We start from the raw sequence: 26,849 nt of genomic DNA, 5'->3' as shown, positions 1-26,849 counted from the left end.
GCTCACAGAAACATCAATTCCAAAGAGCACCTGCACCCCTATGTTTATAGCAGCACTGTTTACAATAGCTAAGCTTTGGAAACATCCCAAATGCCCAAAAATAGATGACTGGATCAAGAAGATGTGGTACATATATACCATGGAATATTACTCAGCATTCAAAAAAGATAAACACATGCAATTTGCAGCAACATGGATGGCGCTGGAAGGGATCATGCTCAGCGAAATAAGCCAAAAAGAAAAAGAAAAATACCGGATGGTCTCACTCATAGCAGGAATCTAGAAAACTTAAATAAGGGACCAGGAAAATGAATATAAGAAAGTGAAAATCAAAATCAACAAAAAACTATGAACCAGAGACACTTTTTGGGGGGTGGGGGGTGGGAGGGGAAGGATTGGGGTCAGAATGGGGCGTTTGCAATTGTATGGGGGAATATAAAAATAAAATTTATTTTTTAAAAAATATAAATAAATAAATAAAACTAATGGGTCCTAATAGTGGCTGAACTCCATATATTCGTCTCTTGCCATGCATTCATTCATTTCTTCATACACTGATTCATTTAAAATATTATCTACCTCTTGAATTCCTTGTAATGCATGTATGATGTATAATTAGAACTCAGTGAAGTTGTTACTATCTGTATTAATTATTAATGCACTCAGTAATTCAGTCATTCAAATGTATTATGAATAGGTGGGTGAAATGTAAAAACAATGAATTTAGAAAACCTAAATAAGGGACCAGGAAAAAACTTAATTATGATAAGGTAAAAATCAAAATCAACAAGCAGCTATAAACCAGAGACACACTATGGTGGCGGGGGCGGGTGGGGGGGCGGAAAGGAGTAGGATCAAAACAAGGTGGGGTGGGAATTGTATGGGGACTATAACCAAGATGAAAATGCATACTGTAGGGGCAAGAAGACCACAGTGCAGGTTTTTCTGATCCAGGATACCAGGTAAAGGAGGAGTCAGAGTCCTCAGTGGCTTTTGCAGGTCTTTTATTTAGATTTACTAGGCACATGTTAGGCAGGGGTTCTGGGGGGCCGGGAGGCTGGCAGTCCTCCCAGCCCCCAGCAAATCCTCACTCTATCTGGGCTCTCCAGCCTTCTCTCATGTTCTCTCTGCTTCTCTGCTTCCGTTCGTTCTTGACTTCCGCTGGCATCCCCATGACACCGCCTTTATAAACTCAGTCTCTCAGCCAGGTGTACCCACTCCAGGTGCCCGCCATCAGGCATGCATCAAGACCACAGGGTTCCCTCATCTGTCCTAATGGCGGGAGGGCAGCAAAGCCTGACGCTTTTTACCTTACCCTGCAATCCACCCCCTTTAGGGTTTTCTGCCATACAGTCTATATGTTTCTCTTGGCAATAGAACACTGCAGCCATGGCCCACAAAAACAAATAATATACATCACAATAGAACAAAAAATACATAAAATACAACAGAACACAAATAATTCCAGGCAGGGCACCAAACTAGTGGCAAAAGACAATTATTTGCACCAGCAGATGAGCCACCAAATCTGCTGCCAAAGGCACTGCTTATACGGGGGAGCGAAACCACTCATGGCATCTACTGTAACACACCAGGAGCCGTCAGGCTTCCTGGCCTTCTCTGGCTGTGGTCTCAGCCACAAGCCACACACCGCATCCACCCCCAAGATGCACTCATTCTGGGATTGGCGATTCTATACTGTTGGGGGTAATCGCCAACCCTCAGGGTTTCTGTCTGTGTCGCTCCAACACTCGGCTTTCATAGCCACCAATGCGACTCGCAGACCCCTGCACTCAGGCCAACCCACTGCACAAGCACATGGGTCGGTGATCCAAACTCCACACAAGGCCTCTCCCAGGTCCCCTCTTCAGCTTGGGCTCCACCCCAAGCCACGTTCCCCACCCGTCCCCCAAGGACGGGTTCCTCAGCTCCTCACCCTCACTCAACCGTGAGCAGGGCATCACCCACAGGTGATTTTAAAAGACTCACTGGCCTTCTTTAGCTTACTTAGTGCTTGTAGGGTAAGGTAAAAGTATCAGGCTTTTCTGCCCTCCCGCCATGAGGATAGATGAGGGAACCCCGTGGTCCTGAATGCATGCCTGATGGCGGGCACCTGAAGTGGGTCCACGTGGGCTGAGAGACTGAGTTTATAAGGGCGGCATCACAGGGACGCCAGCAGAAGCCAAGAACAAATGGAAGCCGAGAGAAGAGAAGCAGAGAGATAGCCAGAGAACCCAGACAGAGTGAGGATTTGCTGGGGGCTGGGAGGCCTGCCAGCCTCCCAGCCCCCCAGCACCCCTCCCTACCATGTACCCGGTAAATCCCAATAAAAGCCTGAAAAGCCTCGAGGACTCTGACTTCTCCCTTTACCCGGTTCCCTCATCTATCCTAATGGCAGGAGGACAGAAAAGCCTGATACTTTTACATTACCCTACACATACATTGTGCAAAAATGAAAAATGATGTAAAAAATGTACGAAACTAAAAAAAAAAAAATGAGTAAAACAGGTAAGTGCTTATCCCCATGAAACTTCTATTGTGTGGATAAACCAATGAAACAAGCATAATGAATTCTAGATGAGATACCCTCCTATTAACCATGCTAACAAACACATCAAAATATCTTTTCCTTTTCAGAATATCTTTTATGAGTAACATGGCATTTTTTTCTTAAAACTAAGAATTTTGTGATCAAGCAAAAGTTTTAGAGCAGTTTTTAATCTCTGTAGTTTCTGTAACAGTCCTGTAGAATGAGTAGGGAAAGTTAGTGCCAGCTGTGCTCCAGCTGTCTGCATGAGCTTGGGAAAGTCATTTAAACTCATTGAGTCATGCAGAATGGAGGCAAATATCTGGGAAGTGAGGCCCAAGCATTTGCAATTTTAAAAACCTCCCCCAGGTGCTTCTGAACACAGTGAAAGTTGTGAAGTTTGTTAACAGTCTGCCCCATTCTCTTGTACTCTGACGGAGAATTGAAAAGTAGGAGAATGAATGATGCCATGCCTCTGCTCTGCCAGCGTGCCTGTAAAAGATAGAAGATTCCTAATTTTAAGATGATTCTTACTAATGACTTTTATCAAGCAGACACTATTTTGGATTCATAAAGGCCCCTATTAAAATGCAATCTATTCTGAGTCAATTAGAGATATCAGTCCTTCTGTAGCTTAATATGAATGACTTTATAACCTCATGCTTTTGATATCAAGCCAAAATTGGTAGGGGGGGGTGTTGGCTGTGGGAAAAGGGAGAGGTCATTTTGAACCACAAGGTTCACCTGAGGCTTACCAGAGCCACTGGTAAGGGCCCAAGGGCAGAGGAGGGATCTAGGTTCTTGGCAGGTGGCAAAGGGATTTCAGGATTTGGGGATATGTTGCCAAATAGGAGGTGGGAAGGCAAAATTCATTCAGTCACCCATTTTCCCCTCAAATGTTCTTTGAATTCTATGCTAAGGCAAGTATTTATGCTAGTCACCAAGGTTACACAGGCTAAAATGATTAGAATTAACTGAACAGGAATCATTTGCTTAATCATTTTGCCTGGGATTGTGTTAGTGAATAGCTGTTCAGTGCCATTAATAACTCTCATACCTCTGCAATCTGATCTGTGGGGCAGACTAATTTATTGCAAATTTTAGTTCTTTTGTTCCACCTTCAGGATATTTGCAAAACCACATGTATTTCCATAATTATTTACTTTATATATTTTTCTTTGTATCAATTTGCTATTTATACATAAAGATATTTACTTACAGATAAAGTTAAAATCAGTACCAATTGTGCTCCCAGAATTTACCCAAATGAATTGAAAATTTATATTCACACAAAAACCTACACATTGATATTTTTAGCAACTTTATTCATAATTCTCAAAACTTAGAGGCAACTGAGATATCCTTCATTGGTTAAATGGAAAATATACTATGGTCCGTTCAGGCAATGGAAACTTATTCACTGCTTAAAAGAAATTAGCAACGCAGTCATAAAAAGACAATGGAGGAAACTTAAGTACATGTTACTAAGTGAATCAATTCAATGTGAAAACAACATACTGTGTTATTCCACTGTATGACTTTCTGGAAAAGAAAACTATGGAAACAGTAAAAAATATCAATGGTTATGTGAGGCTAAAGGGCAGGAGAATGGACAAAACACAGAATTTTTAGGGCAATGAAATGATTCTGTATGATACCATATAGATGGATATGTGTTAGTACACATTTGTCAAAACCCTTAGAATGCACAATATCCAAGTGTGCACCCTAAGTAAACTATGGACCTGGGTGATAATAAAGTGTCAGTGTAAATTCATCAATTATAAAACAATGTACCATTCTGCATAGATATTTATGGTTAATAAATAGAGGCTGTGAATGTGTAGGGGCAAGAGGAATATGTGAACTCTATACTTTCTACTCAATTTTGCTCTAGCCTTAAATTGATGTAGAAAATGAAGTCTACTTTTTAAAAAGGTAGGAGAATACATTCCCATTACATTCATCTAGTTATTTAAAGATATAAACACATTTTTCTTTCTCTTGGGCTGGGCAGAAGGAGAGTACCCTAAGGACCCCCAAACCTGCCTGCTCTAAATGGGTTCTGCCATCCACTGCATAAAGACAAAACATATTTCTAGTGTGTAAGACCTTCAATAGAAAATAATTTGCAATAAAGAAAAGAGAAAGAATTTAGTTAAAACAGTTTCCCCATGAAGCACCCAAAGAAAGCTATCCCCTTATGGGTAAATGCCCAGCCAAACAGGGTTGGCCCAAAGCAGGGCCACTGAGGCCTGAAAGCCTGCCTCAAGTCTAAGGCACCTTCTGATGGGACCCATAGGAAAGGGGCAGAAGAGACCAGATAAGTCTGGGATGTAAGGAGCAAAATCAAAATACAAATCATGGTAAAGGCTGCCATTGTCAGCCTCCCCAGGGGTCTCTTGACCATGTCTCTGTCTCTCAAGTATCTCTTGCCATATCCTCAAGTCCATGGTACAAGTTCAAGGCTGAGAAGCAAGCACAGCTTATTCACATATCTCTGCTCCATGTGCCTTTTCTGGGTCCTCTTAATCCCTTTCCTTGTTTCCTTCTGTCTTCTCTAGCTTCTCCTCCCTGCTTAGTTCCACCCTTCCTTGGGCGGGACAGGGAAGCTCCTCTTTCCCTCAGGATTACCCTGTAACAGGACCATGGGACATTTTCCAAAAAGCTTATTTTACAGAATCTCAATTGATCAACTCATGGTCATGTCCTGTTATAAAGCTTGACCTATGTGTCTGTTGCTGGAATTCAAAACAAATTTTTCCAAAGAAACAATAGTCTTGGTTTTGAAAATTCCATTTCAGTCTACAAAAAATGGTAGACACATGTACACAACTTAAAAGTCTAGGTCCATCAATTCCATTTTCTCTGTTTCATTTCCATAAGAGGAGTGACTCTCAGTTCTGGGCGACTTATTCAGATCCCCACCCCAGTATTTTTCAAAAAGAATAGATCCAGATTTATGGAAGGGAAAAGGAGTACCCTACAGTAATGTTTAGAATCTTGGGCCAGACGAGGTAGTGGTTTTCACGGGGGAAGACCTCATTTAGGGACAAATCTTTGACAGTTACATGGTTGAAATCTGGGGACTATGTGGGACTAAGCTAGACTCGCTAAGCTTTTATCTTTGTTTTACTGAGAAGTTCTAATTTACGTAAAATATGGGGGTATAATCATGTCTCATATTTTATGGGTGATTCTTCTGTGCCAGAAATTTAACTGCAGACTTGGTATAGATTATCCAGTTAATCCTCAAAACAACCCTAAGAGACAAGTGTTATTATCTTTCTTTTATAGTAAGAAATCTTAAGCTTAAATAGCTTAAGTAACTTGCCCCAAATCACAAATTTCATAAGTGGTTTTGCTTGGATTTAAATTGTTATAGTCTAATAGTAAAGCTCAGAACCAAGAATGGTCTTTTTACTGCTTCTTTAGGAGTTGACTCAAACAAGGGGAACAAAAGCTGAAAAATCAGCTTTCTTACTGGACTTGCGTCCATACGTATATAATGTAACTAAAAAACATAATCTAATTTTGGGTAATTCAGATAATGAAATACTTGGCTTACCAGAACTCAGATAAATTTCCAAAAGCCACAATGAGGGTTTTATTTGACCTGAAATATGCGCACCTCCATTTTAATTTGAAGAGCTGGAAGAGAAAGCAAAATTATTTTCTCCAAATTGACATATGCAGAGCAATTGTATTACAGGTCACATCTGCAGGAGCTTTCACTTTTACTAAGTGAACATTGGCTAAAGTAATACATGGCTTCCTGTTTGATTCTTTTTTAATGAGTCTGGGCTGAATACTGGAAAGATTGTGCAAAAAACAGGATAATAAGCAGTGAACAGAGTAAAAGACTTATCTGGGCATTAGCCTCTCAGATCCTCTGGTCTTAGGACTTCTCTGATCAATGCAGATAAAGTCATGCCTGGGTGGGTCAGCCACTGAGATGCTTTGCTAACTGCTCCTGGTGCAAACAATGAGTGAAGGCGAGGAAAAGAAAGGGAGGGGGAGACCAGGAGGGGGCATGTTGGGAAGTGTTCACACTCTAGGCTGTATGGCATGACCCTCAAGGCAGTGATGATACAAAGCACATCACAAAAGCAGGACAAACCCTGTTAGCCTCTAGAACTGTTCTAAGCATCTGTGATCTGCCTCCTGAACATTTGTATCTCACGATAGGAAGGAGAATGAAACAGCTGCACATGTTGTCTCCAGTGCTGTAAACCTGTCATCAGCCCTACATTGTTTACATATGGCTACAAGGTCTTTAAGCCCAGGCTCCCTTAGCTATACAGCAGGGACAGATATTTACATGACAGCTGTGTCAATTGGAAGCAGCCCTGTGAGCTTGTTTGTTTCACTAAAGCTGTAGTCACTACCAACCACCCCTCCCCCACTGCCCCAAAGACACAAATCTAATTCTTCCCCCCTTTTTAAATGAGCTCCATGTTAATAATAGAACTGCAGTACAGATGCTCAAAATGGAAATAGCTGGCATTTCCCTAACAAGACTCATAATTCTGCTAGAAATAATGGATTTCAAGTGAAATAGCTCGAGTCCAAGAAGAGTGGTTATAATTCATGACCAGACGCCCAAATGAAATCAGAATCTGGGAAACATGCAAAGTGCTAATTTTCTACATCAGTGGAATTTATCAAGTTCCTACTGATTAATTTGAACAGTGGTTTGGTTGTTCAATTGATAGAGCTTTGTTTGCCTTGCAAAGACATCTGAATGACATTGATTCAAATATTATTGCAACTTCCTGGTTTTGTGAAAAGCTTTTAAAACTGTAAACCAAAACCCTCCGAATCGCAAGTGGCTGACGTTAAATGTTTTAATTTTTTTATGAGTCTTTGCTATTGGAGGGCAAGACTCCTATTTACTTCACCAATGAGGTAAATAGCGATACATCTTTGGGGAGCAATTACCATGCAATTCTCAAGGAAGCAGAGCTTAATTCATTACTGATGCTTTAGTTTATTATTAGCTTTTCCAAAGAATGTACTTATTATATAATAACGACTATTTACAATTAGTATGGCTAAATAATAAACCACTCCTAGAATGCTTACAAATAGTTCACCATCAATAATATGCCCTAAAATCTCTTTTCCACTGTAGTAGGATATCAAATAGAAAAATATTGTCTGGCAGAGGTAGGTTAAATATCAGCCCCTGCCCATTGCACCAAGATGTCCAAGTCTAAACCCAGAGCTTGTCAATGTTGCTTTATGTAGAAAAAGCAATCTCACATATTTAATTAAGTTGAGGATGTTGAGATGGGAAAATTATCCAGGACTTTCTGGGTGGGCCTTCTGTAATCAACAAAGATCCTTAAAATAGAGAGGTAAGTGACCAGAGGGACAGAAGTCTATGAGATGACAGCAGAGAGAGATTTGTAGAGGGTACCCTGCTGATAAAGGGGACATGAGTCAAGAGCTGACATAGACAAGGAAAGAAGGTTTTCCCTCGTTAAAAACAAAACAGGCCCAAAGTGGAGTCACTTGTAGTGTAAGTCCCATACCACCAAGCTGAGATAACTTACAGTTTCAGCTCCCCCAGAAATGGAATCTTAAGCCAGTCAATCAGGAATCATCTGATCAGCATTAGTTAATAGTTATGAAAGTAATCTTACAATAACCAACTCCTTTTTTTTGCCTAACTGACATTCTTGCTCTCACTCCTTTCTATCTATAAAAGTTTTTAATTTTGTACAAAGCTCCTTTATATCTGCTAGATCAACTCAATGACTACAATAAAAGACATCTTTATAATTTACTCAGTTGAATTTTGTTTCTTACCACCTTAGAATCTCCTAAGGGAATACCGCCCTATTTTCAACTTAGTGAAACCCATTTTGGTTTCAGAGCTGTAAGATAATAAATTTGTGTTGCTTTAAGCAACTAAGTTTGTGGTAATTTGTTACAGCAGCAATAGGAAGCTAATACACTGACATTAATTTGAACACTTAGAGCAATTAATGCTTTTAGATAACTAGAGGGAATGGGTATTCCATCTGAATTGGAAAATATATTGGCTAAGACTTAATCCATTCATTTAGCTTAAGATGTAAGATTCCAGTCATTTGAAAGTGAAATACATTCTCCTGTTTTGAAACCTTGTTAGGTGATTTTTGAATTTTGTTCCTTTGAGCATGACTGTTCCCAGAAGCATTGTGCCTTGGGGATTACCCAAAGGAATTTGAAAGGACCAAGATAATGAATGAGCTGTCCAATTATTCAGGAAATTATGAACAGGTGCTGTACAATTCATGTTCTGTCATTATATATCATTCATCAAGTTAACAGTTTCAAGTTGTTAATTGAGGTTCATAGTTCTTTAAGTCTTTTGAAAATTTTCCAACATATTAATACACTAAATCCCATTTGTTATATTATACAAATAGAAGAGACATTTACCCCAACTGGCAGGAGTCCAAAACATGGAGTCTTAAAGTCAGAGATCTCTTGGTGGTCAAATCTCAGGCCTCCCATTTACTAACTTTATGACTTTAGGTAGCAAACTTTTTTCACTGAACCTTCATTTATCCTTTGTAAATGGGGAAGGATAGCTAGTGTTGCTTTATTCTAGAGATTTAATGAGGTAAAGTTTATTTGTTAAGATAATCTGAGATGATCAGTGATGTGGTAACATCCTTAATATTGGAAACCTTCTACACACCTCATCTCAGAGTCCTCTCTGTCCATGAAGGGTTAGGATTTCACATGACGTCCAAAACCTACCTAAATTTCCTAGAGAAAACTAACTGAAAATGTGTCCCCTTTCTTCTTGAGCAGTGAAGAATATAAAGACCAAGAATGAATGAAATTAAGGTAATAGAAGCTGTCATTTTTCCTCCTTGTCGGACAACCCCACCTCCTTTTCCCTTCTTTTCATAACTAACAGAAGGCAGTTGTTGCTGTGGAGACAATCTCATTCTCCTCTAGAAAGGCATGGTTTAAAATGATGATAGTTTTAGGAAACTTGTAGAAGTTTGGGATCTTGGGTGTAAGAAAATCTCTGGGTATCACCATTCTATCTAGAAGGTGGGTTAGAATCCACAATAAATCATACTGATAATTTTTTCTTGACTAAATCACATATGTCTCTAAATTAGAAAATAATTAGATAATTGTTCACTGATGCTCTTTCTCCTAAACACATATAATGAGAAACCAGAAGAAATTTGAATACATATATTTTAATGTAATATTTTTTTAATGTAAGAATTAGTTTTCACTGAGCTTGTTTTCAGAATGGATTGGGATTCCTGGTTGTGAAAAGAACAGTGGATCAGAGATGATCCATTTAATTCCATAATCCCAAACTTTAATTCCATTTCTGCTATGAAACTGTGGATATGCAAATCCCTATGAATCTTTACTTTCTTCACTTGTTAAATATTTTATCTCCCTTTAGAGATTGCATATCCAATAATACCTACAAGTAGTATATTCTCTTTTCTGAGTATTCCCTTTGTGTTTGCTTATTAGAATGAAGAATTCAGACTTTAGTTTATAAACTAGATATGTATGAAACATAATGTAGATTAATTAATTTTTTAATTAATAGAAAAGGGTTGAACACAAGGATATTGAGTTTCTCTTTCCTCCACAAGGTAAAAATTGCTATCTGAGTTCATCCTCTGTGATTGCTTCTGAAATAATGAAATCTGTTCTCCTGGGAACTCAAATCCATGGGTTTTGATCCTGATTTCACCAGCAATTATTGCTAAGATTTTGGGCAAATTCTTTTGCCTTTTCATGCCTCAGGAAATTCATCTGTGAAGTGAACAGAACAGCAATAACTCTATTACAAGATTTTGAAAGGATCAAGTTTATAAAAACACGAAAAACATATTATGGGACTAACACATATTGAGCCTCTATAATGCTGGATATTTTATTAGTATGTGATACTACCAAGTTGACTGCAAGCTGGCAGAGTTGGGGTAGGGAGGTTGTAGGTCTGTGTCTCAGGTGTTGAATCCTACTTTCGGATTTTATGATGAATTCAATCATTGCTCATATCACCAGGCCCATTTACTTCTAGAGTGTGTCTCAGACACACTCACACTAAGTCTAGAGGCACTCACTGAGCTGCCTGGGGCTACATGTGCCTGAACAAGTCATGCAGTCAGTTCTCCACCAGGGACATGCTACTCTTTCTAGAACTCTACCCAGATTCTACTAATAACATTACTCTTTCCAGATCACCTTACAAGCAATCTGAAATTCACTTTTTGTGCTGTGAGGGAGAGGGTTGAGATTAATATTTTAAAAATATGCTTAATAAACTGACTCAGACCATCACTGCGAGTGGAAAAAAAGGCCATATTTTTCCCACTGCAGGACAATATACATATTGTAATAAAGCAAGTGGCCATATACATGAAGGCTTTCAATTCTAATTCTGTTCTATTGATGTTTGTCTATCTTTGCAACAATACCACACGATTTTAATTGTTAAAGTTGTATAGAAAGCTAGTATCTGATAGTATAAGTTAAAATAATATTTGTTCTTCAATATCGTCCTGACCATTCTTAGGTCTTTGTATTTCCATGTACGTTTTAGAAGCAGCTTCACAATTTATACACATACACATACCCCACAAAATTGCGGAGAGTTTAATTACGACTTACTGAATTTAGGGCCTCCCCGGTGGCGCAGCAGTTGAGCGCTGGGTTGCGAAGATGCCTGCAGCCTCTGCGATGCCGGTTCTATCCCCGGCTGCTCCCCGGCCACCAAAGGAGGGTCCCACATGGCGCACAGACCTCTCCTGCCGCCCGCTGCTCCCCTCAGCAGTGTACTTCGGTCCTTTTGCCTGCTCTGCTCCCTGCTCTGGCTCTGGTGAATTCTCTCACCCTCCCGTGCTTCTGACTGTACCCAGTGCTTGTATAAATAAGTAAATAAATCTTTAAAAAAAAAAAAAAGACTTACTGAATTTATAAATCAATCTGGAAACAGTCTATATCTTTACAATTATGAATCTAATTCATAATCATACATGCCTCTATGTAGTTGGACTTTTTAAAATCTCTGTTTTGTTGAGTTATAGTTTTTGTTTGGTTTATTCCTAAATATTTGACTTTTTTGGTGGCGGGTAAAATGTTAAAATTTAATTTTCTATTGATTTATTGCTGACATATAATCGAATTTTGTATATTTTATGTTGTTACCTTGCTAAATCTGCTTATTAATAGTAGTCTGTAGATTATTTTTGTATTTTATAAGTACATATCATGTCATTTGTGATTTGTGAGCATTATATTTCATCCTTTGTGAGCGTTATGATTTTTATTCCAATGTCTTGCCTTATTGCACTGATTAGGCTTCTATTACAATGTTTAACAGATGTTTTGACATCATCTTTAGCTTACTAATACTTCTTTTGCTGTGTCTGCTATTGTTAACTATCCTAATTAATTTTGCATATTGTTTTACTCAAGCTTGGAATTTCTACTTGATCATTTTTAAGATTCTAATTATTTTCATTAAATTATTTTTTCATTTTTTTCTAACTTTTTCTCTATTTTTGTGAACATATTGAATACAGCTATTTTATAATCCTTTTCTACTAGCTTTAATATCTGGATTCTTGTGAGACTTTTGTTTCTCTTGATTATATGGCTATTTCTGATAGACATTTGTATGAAATAATTGCAGAGATGACAAATGATATTACCTTCTTTCAAAGAGGAATGACAGTTTCCCCTTTTGTGAGTGGGATTAGGAAGAAGTTAATCACCTTTTAGCCCAATTAGGAAATGAGTTAAACTGGTTTGTAGTTTTGTCAATGATGCATTGGCCTTTCCTGCGAACCCGTGTTCCTACTAGGTCATAGCCCTCCAGGCTTTCAAATACCAACCTCATTCATTTATTGAGGTTCTTCCCTCTAACATATTTGAACTTTAATCTTTGTCTTCTTAGTATCACAAGAGTAAGATATCTGTGGATTAGCTCTAATTCACACACTGAAACTTTGGAATTAGCAAATGACTTGGGGGGAGAATTTGCCAGATGTTATAGAGGTTACTCAGCTCTCTAATTTTATCACTGCAGCCTCATAAACCCTTAAAAACTCCATTTTTATCAGTTCAATCCATATGCCCTTTAATAGCCCACATGATTTGTCTCCCCAGCTGTAGCTCTCTACCCAGATCTTAGACTCAGTCTCTATTTCACAGTCAGAAATAGCTGGTGACTCAGGGGGAAAATCTAGCCACTCATTGCAGTTCTTCTGTAGGGAATGTTGACTCTTAACCTCCTTGCTGAGGTACTTCATCACCTTTCAAAGGTGATTTTTAGACCTTGTATAACTTTTTGAGTTGTTCCTCAGATTGTGTGTTGGCCTGACACAATCTAATTCATCTAATCAAGAAATGGAAGCTTTAATTCCATTAAGATCTGGAACAAGACAAGGATGTCCACTCTCACCACTGCTCTTCAATATAATACTGGAAGTCCTAGCCAAAGCAATAAGACAAGAGAAAAACATCCAAGGAATCCAAATAGGAAAAGAAGAAGTCAAACTATCACTATTTGCAGATGATATGATAATATACATAGAGAACCCCAAAAACTCCACAGAAAAACTAATTCAACTCATCAATCAGTTCAGTAAAGTGGCAGGATACAAAATCAACACGCAAAAGTCAGTAGCCTTCCTATACACAAACAATAAATCTGAAGAAGAAGAAATCAAAAAAACCATCCCTTTTATTATTGAAACAAAAAAAATCAAATATTTGGGAATAAATCTAACAAAAGAGGTAAAGGACCTATACAAAGAAAACTATAAAACACTGTTAAAAGAAATAGAAACACAAAGAAATGGAAAGACATCCCCTGCTCATGGATTGGAAGAATAAACATTATTAAAATGGCTATCCTACCAAAAGCAATATACAGATTCAATGCTATTCCAATCAAAATTTCAATGTCATTTTTCAAAGAAATAGAACAATTATTGATGAAATTCATATGGAATCACAAAAAAACCCCGAATAGCCAAAGCTCTCCTGAAAAAAAAAGAAGGGAATGGAGGCCTCACACTCCCAGACTTCAAACTATACTACAAAGCCATAATCATCAAAACTGCATGGTATTGGAACAAGAACAGACATACAGACCAATGGAATCGAATAGAAAATCCAGAAATAAACCCACAGATTTATGGTCAACTAATCTTTGACAAAGGAGCAAAGACTATGCATTGGAGCAAAGAAAGTTTGTTCAATAAATGGTGCTGGGAAAACTGGGTCGCTACATGCAAAAGAATGAAGCTTGACCACTACCTCACACCATACACAAAAATCAACTCAAAATGGATTAAAGAACTAGACATAAGACCTGAAACCATACAATACATAGAAGGAAATATAGGTGAAACACTACATGATTTGCATATCAAAGACATCTTTACAGACACATCACCCAAAGCAGTGATAGTGAAGGCAAAGATAAACAGTTGGGACTACATCAAATTAAAGAGCTTCTGTACAGCAAAAGAGACAATAACAAAAACAAAGAGAAACCCCACCAACTGGGAGAACATTTTTGCACACAACACTAATGATAAAGGACTGATCACAAAAATCTGCAAAGAGCTGATGAGACTCAACAACAACAAAGAAAATAACCCAGTCAAAAAATGGGCAGAAGAGCTAAAAGGAAACTTCTCTGAAGAGGAAATGCAAATGGCCAACAGGCATATGAAAAAATGTTCAACATCACTTGTTATCAGGGAAATGCAAATCAAAACTACCATGAGATACCATCTTACACCAGTGAGAATGGCACATATTAAAAAAACTAGCAACAACAAATGTTGGCGAGGGTGTGGAGAAAAAGGAACTCTCCTGCACTGCTGGTGGGAGTGCAAACTGGTCCAACCACTATGGAGAGCTGTGTGGAGATTTCTGGACCTACTAAACATTGAGCTTCCATATGATCCAGCAATTCCACTCCTAGATCTTTACCCAAAGGACACAGAAACATCCATGCCAAAGAACACCTGCACCCCTATGTTTATAGCAGCACTATTTACAATAGCTAAGCTTTGGAAACAGCCCAAATGCCCAAAAATAAATGACTGGATCAAGAAGATGTGGTACATATATACCATGGAATATTACTCAGCATTCAAAAAAGATAAACACATGCAATTTGCAGCAACATGGATGGCGCTGGAAGGGATCATGCTCAGCGAAATAAGCCAAAAAGAAAAAGAAAAATACCGGATGGTCTCACTCATAGCAGGAATCTAGAAAACTTAAATAAGGGACCAGGAAAATGAATAACTATAAGAAAGTGAAAATCAAAATCAACAAAAAACTATGAACCAGAGACACTTTTTGGGGGGTGAGGGGCGGGAGGGGAGGGAATGGGGTCAGAATGGGGGGGGTTGCAATTGTATGGGGAATATAAAAATAAAATTTATTATTTAAAAAAAAAGAATATTTTATTAAATTAACAAATTCTCTAACCATGTCTTCCATCTGTGAAAAATGGTAAATTAGCTCTCCTCTATCTCTAACTGTAGCTCTCCTCTATCTCTAACATCATCTGGTACAGATGATGAAATGGAAAGCGGTTCAATGATTATAAATGTGATTTGAAGGCTGAAAAACACCAAAATAATGAGAAATTGTATTATTATATACAAGTTGTTTATATTATTTTGTTGTCTCAGAAATGTCAAAATAATGAAATTTAGAAAACAATATAGATACTGTGTGCTTAAAAATGTGAATTGTACATGTAAAAGGGCTTATCAATTTATATGTGCAACATAAAAACTATAATAAACAATTTTTTATGCACAAAAAAAAAGAAATGGAAGCTTTTATGGATTTCATGAACTACATCTATTTAAGAAAATAGGTCTTAAAAACGAAAAAGGAAGCATCAGGCAAGAGTCAGCCTATACTGATTACAGACCAACCTGGAATTTGGGGAAAAGCAGTCCTCAGATTTATAGACTTTACTAATTTAAATTATCTAATGCTACTTGTTGATTCCACACATTTTTTTCTAGAAATTACCCATTATTACATATTTTACCTTAATTTATCACCCCCGCTAAAAATATTCTTCACTGGCTGCCATGTGATGGTCTCAGGCAACATGAAAACATATCATGCCATTTTTCTGAATCACAGTCAGTGGAAATAATCTATCTTCATGCATCAGCCTTTTCTTGATTTTGGCAATTTAAAAACAATGTGTGTGTTCTATGTTCCACCTTTGAGGTATCAAATTCTAACTGGCAGGGACACTGAATGATGCTGACTGTACACATAGGCTAGCTGTCTAAAACAATTCTCAGATAATTCTTTCCCATAGCATTATATCTTGGCATCGTGTTAGCAAGTAAAAAGTAGATTTATAATGCCTATTAACGTCATTTGAAGGAAGAAGTCAGTGTCCATGCAAATGAGGGATTAATGCTGATCCTTAAATGAAGTGTTGGTACAGCCAAATGCTGTGACAGCACTGACTTGCGGCCTGCTTAAAAGGCAGTTCCATCATATGATAAATTCTTCCACATTGGGCTATGCAGCCACATTAAAGAAAGGAAGTTCATTCATCTAAAAAGATACAGCCATGTGGGAATCTGAAAACATTTTGTTTAGCTTCTAAGTGAAAAGTCTACCTAGTTTTATGTGAATCTTGAAAGTAAGAATTTGGCCTCTATCACCAGCAGTGAGATGTTTAGTTTCCAGATATAGGTAACTTTATCAATGACCAGCGTCACTATTAACACTATCTCATCATATTCCAGCTTGATCTATAAGGAATTTGCCATCAGAATAACCCCTAAACATTTTTGAAAGTATATAATAGTACAGAAGAAATGTGTTCTTCGAAAAAGTAGAGGTAAATCTCTCATGTCAGAACATTGTTTCGGGAGAATTGAATTTGTATAAACAAATAGGTCAATATGATTGGCCTCATGAAGATAGCAAGTCTCATTTTGCATTCATTTTTGTGATAGGCTGTGGCAATTTAGAAGTAAAAAATTAGCCTAATTACTCCAAAGTGTCAAATGTAATTATCACTTAGTGATTTTTTACTTTTAAGGGTCATAGAGAATACCTAGGATCTGGAATAACTTGTTCTCATCACTGTTGGCATTTTGCTTTGCTTTTATAATAAAATAAAAGGTAACAAATGTATCTCTTTTTCCCCACTTCCCACCCTGTGTGCTAAAGATACTGTCAGAAGGCAAACACAGATCTCAGTCTTTCCCTCAACTGAACTTCCAGTTATGATGATGTTTTCGTAGAGCATAAGCTGTCTTTATAATACAAATAAGAAATGCAAAGAGACTTCTAAATGACCTATATTTAATCTACATCTTTGAATGTAAGCATTTTTCCAATGTGTGAAGCAGTTATCTGCTATTACAATTTAACTGTGATTTAATTCAACCAGAGGCCCAAACTCTCTCTTAGAAGGCATTGTAGCTTGGGCCTCCCTGGTGGTGCAGAGGGTTGAGCGCAGCACTGCAAAGCTGTCTGCAGCCTCTGCAGCACAGGTTCGATTCCCAGCTGGCCAGGGAGCTCTCCGCATGGCACGGCAGACCTCTCCTGTCTCGCCTCAGCAGTGTATTTCGGTCAATCCGCCTGTTCTGTTCCCTACTCTGCCTCCAGTGAATCCTCTCTCGCTCCCGCTTCTCTGGCCTGCATCCCAGTTCTTGTCTAAATAAATAAATCTTTTTTAAAAAAAAGGCATTGTAGTTTAATGAGTAAATATGTACAAGCATATCTTGAAAGAGCACATTATTGACCTTAGAGACAACGGGGAACTATAATGACTGATTATGTAAATCCTCACTTGCAGATTGTCACTGCACTCCATAATGTCATTAATTTACATTAATGTCAGTTTTTTTTCCTTACCAGGAACTTATTAATTATCTATTACTTGACACATATTCTAACGCAGATTTTTTTTTGTGTGTGAGTTATTAAAGTCCTTTGAGTGGAGACCTCCTTGAAGACTTTCTAGTTTGTGTGTAATTGACAAATCAGATGACAATTTTTACTGTTGATCATAAAACTGCAGGCAATTCACTCAGCCTCTGGATTTATGTTTTGAAACCTTTCCTTTTAATGTTTCTGTAAAAAAAAGTTTAAATGTAGGTACATTTTATTTATTAGATGAGCCCTTTTTGCAAGGTCAAGTTCAGATGAGCTTTCTAACCAAATGCACAATTGCTTCGTGATATTTAATAATCACAAAATCTCAGAAACATCCACTATATATGAATTCTCTGAAGAAAGCTTCATGTTCTAAAATAATTTTCTAAAATAGCATTTAAAAGTACAGATTTTTGTGTGTTTAATATATCATCTAACTGAATTTAATATTTACCTTCTGGAAAAAGCCAAATAATTTAGACTCGTGTGCTTACTAACCAAGGCAACCCCAGGTCTCAGAATGACTCAGTTTTGTGTTTGCTTCATTTGAACTCATCAATCTATTAGTAATCAGTAGCTTCCTTCCTTCATTTTTTTATTCATTCAAAAATATATAGTAAGCACTAACTCTACAGCTAGTACTACCTAGGCTGCAATGACAAAATGGGACAGGAAGTTCTCTTCTTGCCTGCAGCTTGTCTTCGAAGATGGAGAGGAGACAGAGAAGAAGTAAGAAAATCAAATATAACTTAAAAGATAATAAAGAGGTAGAAAGGAGAGGTGTAGGAGGTGAATATAGACAAGGTTGATGGAGATGATGTAGTTATTTTAAGCGGGTTAGGGAAGGCTTCAGTGAAAATGCAGCTACTGGACAAAGGTTTGAGTGGCAGGAGATAAGGAACTATGCAGATAGTCCCAGGAAGAAGGTTCAAGCAGACAAAATCAAATGTTCTGGAACTGCAAGAAGGTTTTGTGGTGAAGAGTGAGAGGATGGCCTGGAGACCAGTTCAAGAAGTAGTGAAAGGGGGGAGGCAGAGTGTGTAGGGTTTTGTAGGTCAGCTTAAGATTTTAGCTTTTACTTTGAAATGGGAAACCCTGGGGAATTAAAAGCACAACTGTGACAGAATCTGAACATACTAGAAGACTCTTTATTGTTCATATGTTAATATAAGGTGTGGGGATAGGTGGTGGGCAAAACAATGGATCCCTGTGCACTCCAGCAGTGGAAGGTGGAAGGGGTAGAAGAACCAGGAAAGGAAACTGAGGAAGAGTAATGGTTGGGATTGGATAGAAACCAGGGCAGCATTGTGGGAGTCAGATGCAGAGTTTGTTCAAGATGTGTGGAGTGATCAACTATTCCAAACATTGCAGATAAATCCAGTATGAAAAGGATTAAAAATTGACATTGATTAAATAACATGGAGGTCATTGGTGATTTTGCAAGAGAACTTTAATGTAATGATGGTATCAATGTCTGACTGGAGTGCCTTTAAGAGAGGATGGGAGAAGCTGAATTAGAATCAGTTATTGTAGGCAATTAAATTGGGAAATTCTGTTGTAAAGGGTGCTTACTGGCCAAAATCCAAAATAAGATTAGTTGACAAGAAATGGTACAACTCTTCAACACAGACATATTTTTCTTGTTAGGAGCACTGGTGTTAGCAAGAACCCTACATGAAAATCTCTTTATTTTTTTAAAAAAAATTTAGAATTTATTTTTGTGTAGAACTGGGGTGTAGGCCAGTGGTGCGGGGGTGGGGGTGAGAGGATTAATCAGAAACAGAGTGGGGAGCAGAACAGGCAGATCTACCAAAATATACTCTAAGGGGAGCAGCGGGCGAGACAGGGAAGGTTGGCTATGCCATGTGGGTTAGCTTCCTGGTTGGGGATCAAACTCAGGCCATAGTGCTGATAGTGCTGAAATTTAACCCCTAGGCCACCAGGGAGGACCCTCAGAGATATTTATTTTCCTAAATACCTTCCAGTGTGCCAGAAGTATAACTTCTGGGCCTTTTAGAAGCATCTGACACACTGAGAATAATATCCACAAAAATCCTTAAAGGGTTAGCTCCATGGACTTCTTAATCACCTCCCCCCATGTCTGCAAGTCAAAGTTCACCATCTTTTTAGCTGTTGCTATCAATCAACAGTGGTTCAAAACTCCAAGGCCTCATTTTGGTATAATTGTTGACTCAGGATGTAACTGTAGGTGCCATATCAAGTGTCATTTGTTCCAGATTTATAGGAATGGCCCAACTAGAAGAACTCTGTTCTCCCTTGGGCTACAAGGCTTTATGTTAATAGCACCATATATTCTTAAGTAGTGTGAACAAACTACATTTTTTAGGGGCTAATGCTATTTTCCTATTCAGTTGGAACTTGGATGTCAACATTATAGCAGCTGGAAAACTGATATTTGAGAGGTGTTACAAATTTCTACGTTACAGCATAGAAGCTGAAATTTGTTCTTGGGGCAGGTCTCTGATTTATTCTGGGAGTAATCCTTTTATTTCTATGCATACATTTGCAAGGTAAAAATATTCATTGGCTTTTTTCTTAAATTGCTCCTGGGCAAGTCCCATATAGAAGTGTTGATTTTAAAACATAAATAATTGTTTCCATTTATCAGGTCATCCCTACATAGATTTATTTATTTTTTTTTTAAGATTTATTTATCCATACAAGCACTGGGTACAGTGAGAAGTGCAGGCGGGTGAGAGAATTCACCAGAGCCAGAGCGGGCAACCGAACAGGCAGACTGATGAAATACACTGCTGAGGGAGCAGCGGTTGTGGCAGGAGAGGTCTGCGTGCCATGTGGGACTCTCACTGGTGGCTGGGGATCGAACCAGTGCTGCAGAAGCTCAACCGCTGCACCACCAGGGGAAGCCCCTGCATAGATTTTTTTAATGGTAACTTTTTCATTATTATTTTACCTACATTAAAAATGGGTAATAAGGTTTTCCAGACTTGAGAAAGAGATATTATGAACAGAAGGCTTCCACTTTAAGACACAGGCTACCCTCTACAGTATGGTATCAGATATGGAATTGGAAGGGAGCTAGATGGTGAATGAACACTGAAAGGGACTGGCTATTAGACTTTGGGGCCAATGAAGTCTGCTATCTCACATAGGGTCTCCATTTCTGAGCTCTAAGTTTATGCTAACTCAAGTATCAGTTGAAATAAACAGATTTAAACTACACTCTTGCCTCAACTGTAATTTAGAGAATGAAGAAAAACTGTGTATATGTCTGAAAAAGCAGATATGAACTAGCTAGATCTGACAAAAAGAGAGTCTCAGGAAAGCAGACAAAAGAATCCATGGCAAAAGAAATTTGTGGGGAGAAAAAAAAATGGTCCCGTTGGATTCTGAGAAGTAAAAATGGAAGAAAAATTCCCAGTAAGTAAGAGAGTTCCTGAAGTCATTTCTTAAGTGATTTGAACATTCAAGTTGCCCATTCAAGGCTAAGGTAACTCCAAGGAGCTGGGTAAGTTGGGGCCATGCAACTCTAATTTGGGTCTCTGGATCTGTTATTCCAAAATGGCATGGTTTGTAAACTAATTTAAAAGCAGTATTCATTGAAAGAAAAAGATGTTGACAAAGCAAGAGTTTTTGATAGACACTGTTCATTGCCTGTTCAGGATCTTTTCTCTCTTTTGTCTTTCTTAACTAACCTCAACTGTTTTCTGGCTGGCATTCTACCTAGCTGAAAAATTCAGTTTCCCAGGATGCTGACTGAGGGAGCCATATAGAATGTAAGTGAAATAACGAGGTAGTAACTGTGCAAAAGCTTATTTTAAAATTTTTTAATAATTTTTATTGTTTACATCATTGTTCATTTTAAAAAAATATTTGCTTCCCCCACCCCTTCAAGTGTAGTATTTCCTTCACCAATGCACCATGACCTCAGTTCCCTGTGCTCTTCTCTCTCTCTCCCTCCCTCGGATCCCCCTCTCTCCTCCTCCCCTGCAGGATGTTTCTGATTTATAATTGTCTGTTTTTGCTTTGTTGTGTTTTGTACTGTTACTATTTTTTTACACTGATGTCTTATTTGGTTCCCCTATATTCCTGCTATAAGTGAAACCATCCGATTTTTTTCTTTTTCCTTCTGGCTTGTTTCACTGAGCATAGGCAAAATCTGGAAGCAACCCAAATGCCCAAAAATAGATGACTGGATCAGGAAGATGTGGTATATACACACAATGGAATGTCATTCAGCAATCAAAAAAAATAAATAAACTCATGCTATTCGCAGCAATATGTGTAAAAGTTTATTAAAGGAGGTGCACTAGAAGGGCATGAAGGCATTCCATGTTTTGAATTTGGCCTTTTACTATCCCACTCTTCTCACCTTTGGAGGAACAGATGCCTGGGGGTGGTGCCACACTTTTCTTTAAAGGTGAAAACACAGTCAGAGAGGAGGAGTTTGGTTCCTTGTGGTGTTATAGAACCACCAAACCTCAGACTTCCTACCTCTGGCCATCTTGGTGTGTGAGAGAAACATCTATTCAGCTGTCTGCTTGGGCTTGTGTTACATGGAGCTAACCAGAGTCCTAATTTTTCATAAATTTTGTTTCCATCATTTCATCATTGATTCCCAGTCCTCCATTTGTAATTTCCATTTATTTCATTTGCAAAGGCAACAGTACTAGCCTAGCATTTCTGATGTCTACATCTAAAGTTGTTTCGTAAACAATGATAGAGTGTTTTCTTGCCAGTCTTTATTATCCATATAGGGTTCCTGTGGGAAAGCTGGCCCTGGGTTTGAGCACAACTGTGGATTAAAATCAAGGTGACGTGCCTATCTAAGGACTTTGTCTTAATTGCTAACGTTGTTAGCTCTTGGCTCTGAAATGATTGGCCTGAGACATAATTATGACTGTTATTCCTAGAGTCACCATATTTATAATTTAGTTGTTTTGCTGCCCATTAAAGGTTACATTCAAAGTAATTATACTTAAAATTTCAAAACTGTGTAATTTTCTAAGTAGGTGATTTAAAACCTCTGAATTCATCTTTGACTGCTCTTATTTTTATATTAATAGAAATATGTTAATGAGAAGAAATTAAGATGAAATAAGATTGAACCTATAATGAAATGAAGGTCAATCTCTACATTTTTTTAAATTTTTATTTATATATTTTTTACATTATTGTTTATTTTTAAAAAATGTTTGCTTTCCTCCCTGCCCCCAGGTGTAGTCCCCACAGAGTTTCCTTCACCAGTGCACCCGTGCACCATCACCACAATCTCCTGTGCTCCACCCTCCCTCCCTCTGATCCCTCTCCCTCCTCCTCCCCTGCAGGATATCTCTGGTTTATAATCCTCTGTTTGTTTTTGTTTTGCTTTGTTGTGTTTTGTAGTGTTACTATTTTTCCCCCCTGATATCTTATTTGGTGCCCCTATATTCCTCCTGTAAGTGAAACCTTCCAATATTTTTCTTTTTCCTTTTTACTTATTTCACTGAACATAATTCCTTCTTGCTCCATCCGTGTTGCTGCAAATGGCATGAGTTTATCTTTTTTGATTGTTGAATAATATTCTATTGTGTATATGTACCACATCTTCCTGATCCAGTCATCTATTTTGGGGCATTTGGGTTGTTACCAGATTTTACCTATTATAAATAGTGCTGCAATAAACATAGGGGTACAGGGTTTCTTTTTTAAATTATTTTATATATTTCTTACACCATTTTTTGTTTTTGTACAATTTATGCATTTTCATCTTGGTTATAGTCCCCGCACAATTCCCACCACCCTTGTTTTGATCCTACCCTTCTCTCCCCCCTATAGTGTGTCCCTGGTTTATAGTTGTTTGTTGATTTTGATTTTCACTTTATTATAATTAGTCTTCTTACAGGTATTCTTTTGAATCAATGTTTTTTGTGTTCTTTGAGTAGGTCCTTAGGAGTGGAATTGCCGGGTCATATGGTAGCTCCATTTTCAGTAGACTGAGGAACCTCTAGACAGCTTCCCATAGTAGTTGGACCAGTTTGCACTCCCACCAGCAATGTAGGAGAAGAAGAGAGTTCATTTTTCACCACATCTTCGCCAACATTTGTTGTTGCTGGTAAATTTGGAAACTACTTGGATTCTTAAAAAGGCCTATCAATCCAGTTTTATACCACATCATCACTAGACATTCCCTAGGAAATTGGGTCAATTGGAGACTTTTTTGAGAATTTTGATCTTGCTGGACATGAAGTCCTTCAGGACACCATCCATTAGAATCATTTATTTTTATTTTTATTTTTTCTTTATTTATACAAGCACTGGGTACAGTCAGAAGCACGGGAGAGTGAGAGAATTTACCGGAGCCAGAGAGGAGAGCAGAGCAGGCAGACTGATGAAGTACACTGCTGAGGGGAGCAGTGGGCAGCAGGAGAGGTCTGCGCGCCATGTGGGACCCTCACCCGGTGGCCGGGGATTGAACCAGCACTGCAGAGGCTGCGGGCAGCTTCACAACCCAGCGCTCAACTGCTGCACCACCAGGGAGGCCCTAGAATCATTTTTATAGTCCAAGTTTTAAATCATAGTTTGGTATCCTGCTATATATACTACCGGTAAATCACCTGACATCAGTCTGTGGGGTAGATAGCAATCATCTTCAGGAGTTCTTTTCTGAACTATATATTAGATTGAATTTCAAATCATTTTCAAAGTATTTGATAATTGAATGCAATGGAACCATTCAATTATTAACTGGAATTTTGTGAAGACTGACATTATAACCTCTGTTTTAATTATTCTTTTTATTATTTATTAATAATCAAGACTGACCCAGAGACAGATTCTTCTCTCTGCTTCTTTCCCTAAGCATTCTCCTCAGATTATTTCCATAATGTTGCTCACATCTTCTTGTAATAAAGTGCCATCTGCTTCTACTTTGTTCTCTTCTTAAAAATGAATTGAAATTAAAATCTGATTTCTCATACAGTTATTGTTGTTAACTGATGCTTATGCCACCTTTTCTGTGGGAAGAAAGCATTCTGCTGAGCCTACGTTTGTAAAGAGGTATGATATAGTCTCTCTATTTAAAGAATTTTCAGTTTAATTTATAGGACGGTATGATTACAGTGGTGGTATAGAAAAAGTGACAAATAAGTTGTACAAAGTCTATCTCCCAAAATGACATTCTCCATGCAGAATCTGAAGGCTTGGATAAAGTAGGATTTAGATGTACTTTGCAGGAAGAATATAAATATAACACTAGTAGATTCAATGGTATTTTTAATAGTAATGATGATAATTATAGCTAGCATTGATTATTTGTTATATGTCAGATATTAAAGGTTATTAAGTCCTCATCACAGCACCATGTTTTGAAATGATTTTCTATTTTTACTCCCACTTTAGAGGAGAAGATGTTGAGGGTTAGAAAGGTATATAATCTGCCCCAGATCACTTAGCTCATAAATGTTGAAGTTGAGCTGTAAGTTCAAGGTAGTATGTGATCCCAAATAAGCCTATTCTTGACACGAAGACCAGAAAAGACCAACTATATCTACTTTTAATACAATTGTCATCATTTAGAATTGCCAGTTTCTAAATTATTCTCAAATTAGTGAGCCAATATTCCTGGATTTCAGTATGATGGCTTTAAAAATCAAGGAATTCTGCCTTTGGATTTATTTAATGGGCTGATAAACTGCCAGGACTGTGAATTCATTGTTAAACATTAGCCTGGAAGTGAAAGATAAGGATGTGCATGCTTTGTCTACAGATGGAGCAAGTTGTCATTCAAAGCTGAAAATATAGCTAAAGAGTTTAAGAACTGAGGGGAACATAAGTTCAAGACCCAGGAGGAGAACATGACACCAGACAATATGCCAATTAATGGAATTAAACTGAAGAGATTTAAAATGAAGTCCCCTCAGGAGACAATGTAAAAGAAAAGGCAGTTAATTCAATAAGGACAAAAGGATAAGCCAGCTAACTATGAAAGGATCAGAATATTTAAAGTTGATAGTGTCTTAAGAATTAAAGAACATTGGCTTGTGATTGCTGTGAATTTATTATGCCCCAGCAGCTTGGTCTAATTTGGCCCCCTTCATCCTCTGAACAAATACACTCATCCTGAGATTCTAGGACAAAAGAAATAATCCTTTTTTGTTGCAGTAAAGCTATAAAAGTGATTATGATCAGTAGCCATTCACCAAGGAATAAATAAAGGACCCATCCATCATGCTAGTAAACTTTTCTGTCCATCTGTCATATTGCATTTCAAAGACTGTTTCACCACATTTTAGTTGTTTTAAAAGGTGTGCTTAAAAATAAGTTTTACACTTGGAAACTCCCCAGAATACTGGGAGTTTAAATATATAGTTGTCATTTCTCTTTTGCTAAGCAGGGCTTAGAGTGCCAAAGGCATGGTAGGGGGCAGTTAATAGAGTGCAATAAAGTGAATCTATACATCTCTGTAGCAAATAACAAAGTATGAATTTAAGAAATTCTGTTATGGCTACATTCCTTAAAAAAGCATTTGTGCTGTATCATAATTTGATTGTGTAGCAACAAATGTGACTTTAAGACCAAAACTGAAAGACTGCAGCAGGGAGTAGATTGAAAATGCTTCACAAAATGCAAGGTACTATAACTGGGCTTCGGCAAGTACATACTCAGTAATGGCATTGGTGGAGACAGATAACATTATCTGATTACCAAGGGATAAAAACAGAAAAACCATGCATGGGGAAGAAGGTTTTATTTTTATTTTTTTAAGATTTATTTATGCGTATAAGAACTGGGGTATAGGCCAGAAGTGCAGGGGGTGAAAGGATTCACAGGAAACAGAGTGGGGAACAGAACTGGCAAACTGACTAACATACACTGCTGAGGGGAGCAGCGGGTGAAACAGGAGAGGTCTGCTGTGCCATGTGGGCTGCTCCCTGGCTGGCTGGGGATTGAACTCATGCTGCGGAAGCTGCAGATAGCTTCACAGTGCTGTGTTCAACCCCATGCGCCACCAGGGAGTCCCCCCATGATCATCGTTTTTAAACATCATTTTCCAGTTAAAAAAAAACAGTGTTCAAGGAAAAATTTGATCTGGAGCACTATATTATACTCCCTGGCACAATAGAGATGGCCAGTTTTCACATTCCTCAATTTCTGTTCCTTTCCTCAGAACAGGTGGCATTCAATTTGAAAAGGGCCTTTTTTAGTACTGATCTATGATGACATTAGTCTTGACACTTCTCTGTAATCCAGTAGCACAGTGGAAGTGGAAGTTCTAGTAACTGATAATTAAAACACTCTTCAGGTTAGGTACGTGACACTGTGGTAGATATAAGAGAAGAAAAAAATATAGATTCTGAACCAGCTAGATTACATACATACCACACATAGAATCTTGTGCTAAGTGCTAATGGAGAAATGA

Source organism: Talpa europaea (assembly GCF_964194135.1).
Source record: "Talpa europaea genome assembly, chromosome: 13".
In the NCBI taxonomy this organism is placed as follows: Eukaryota; Metazoa; Chordata; class Mammalia; order Eulipotyphla; family Talpidae; genus Talpa; species Talpa europaea.
The sequence above is the reverse complement of the archived record's forward strand: the minus strand, read 5'-3'. Positions refer to the sequence as shown.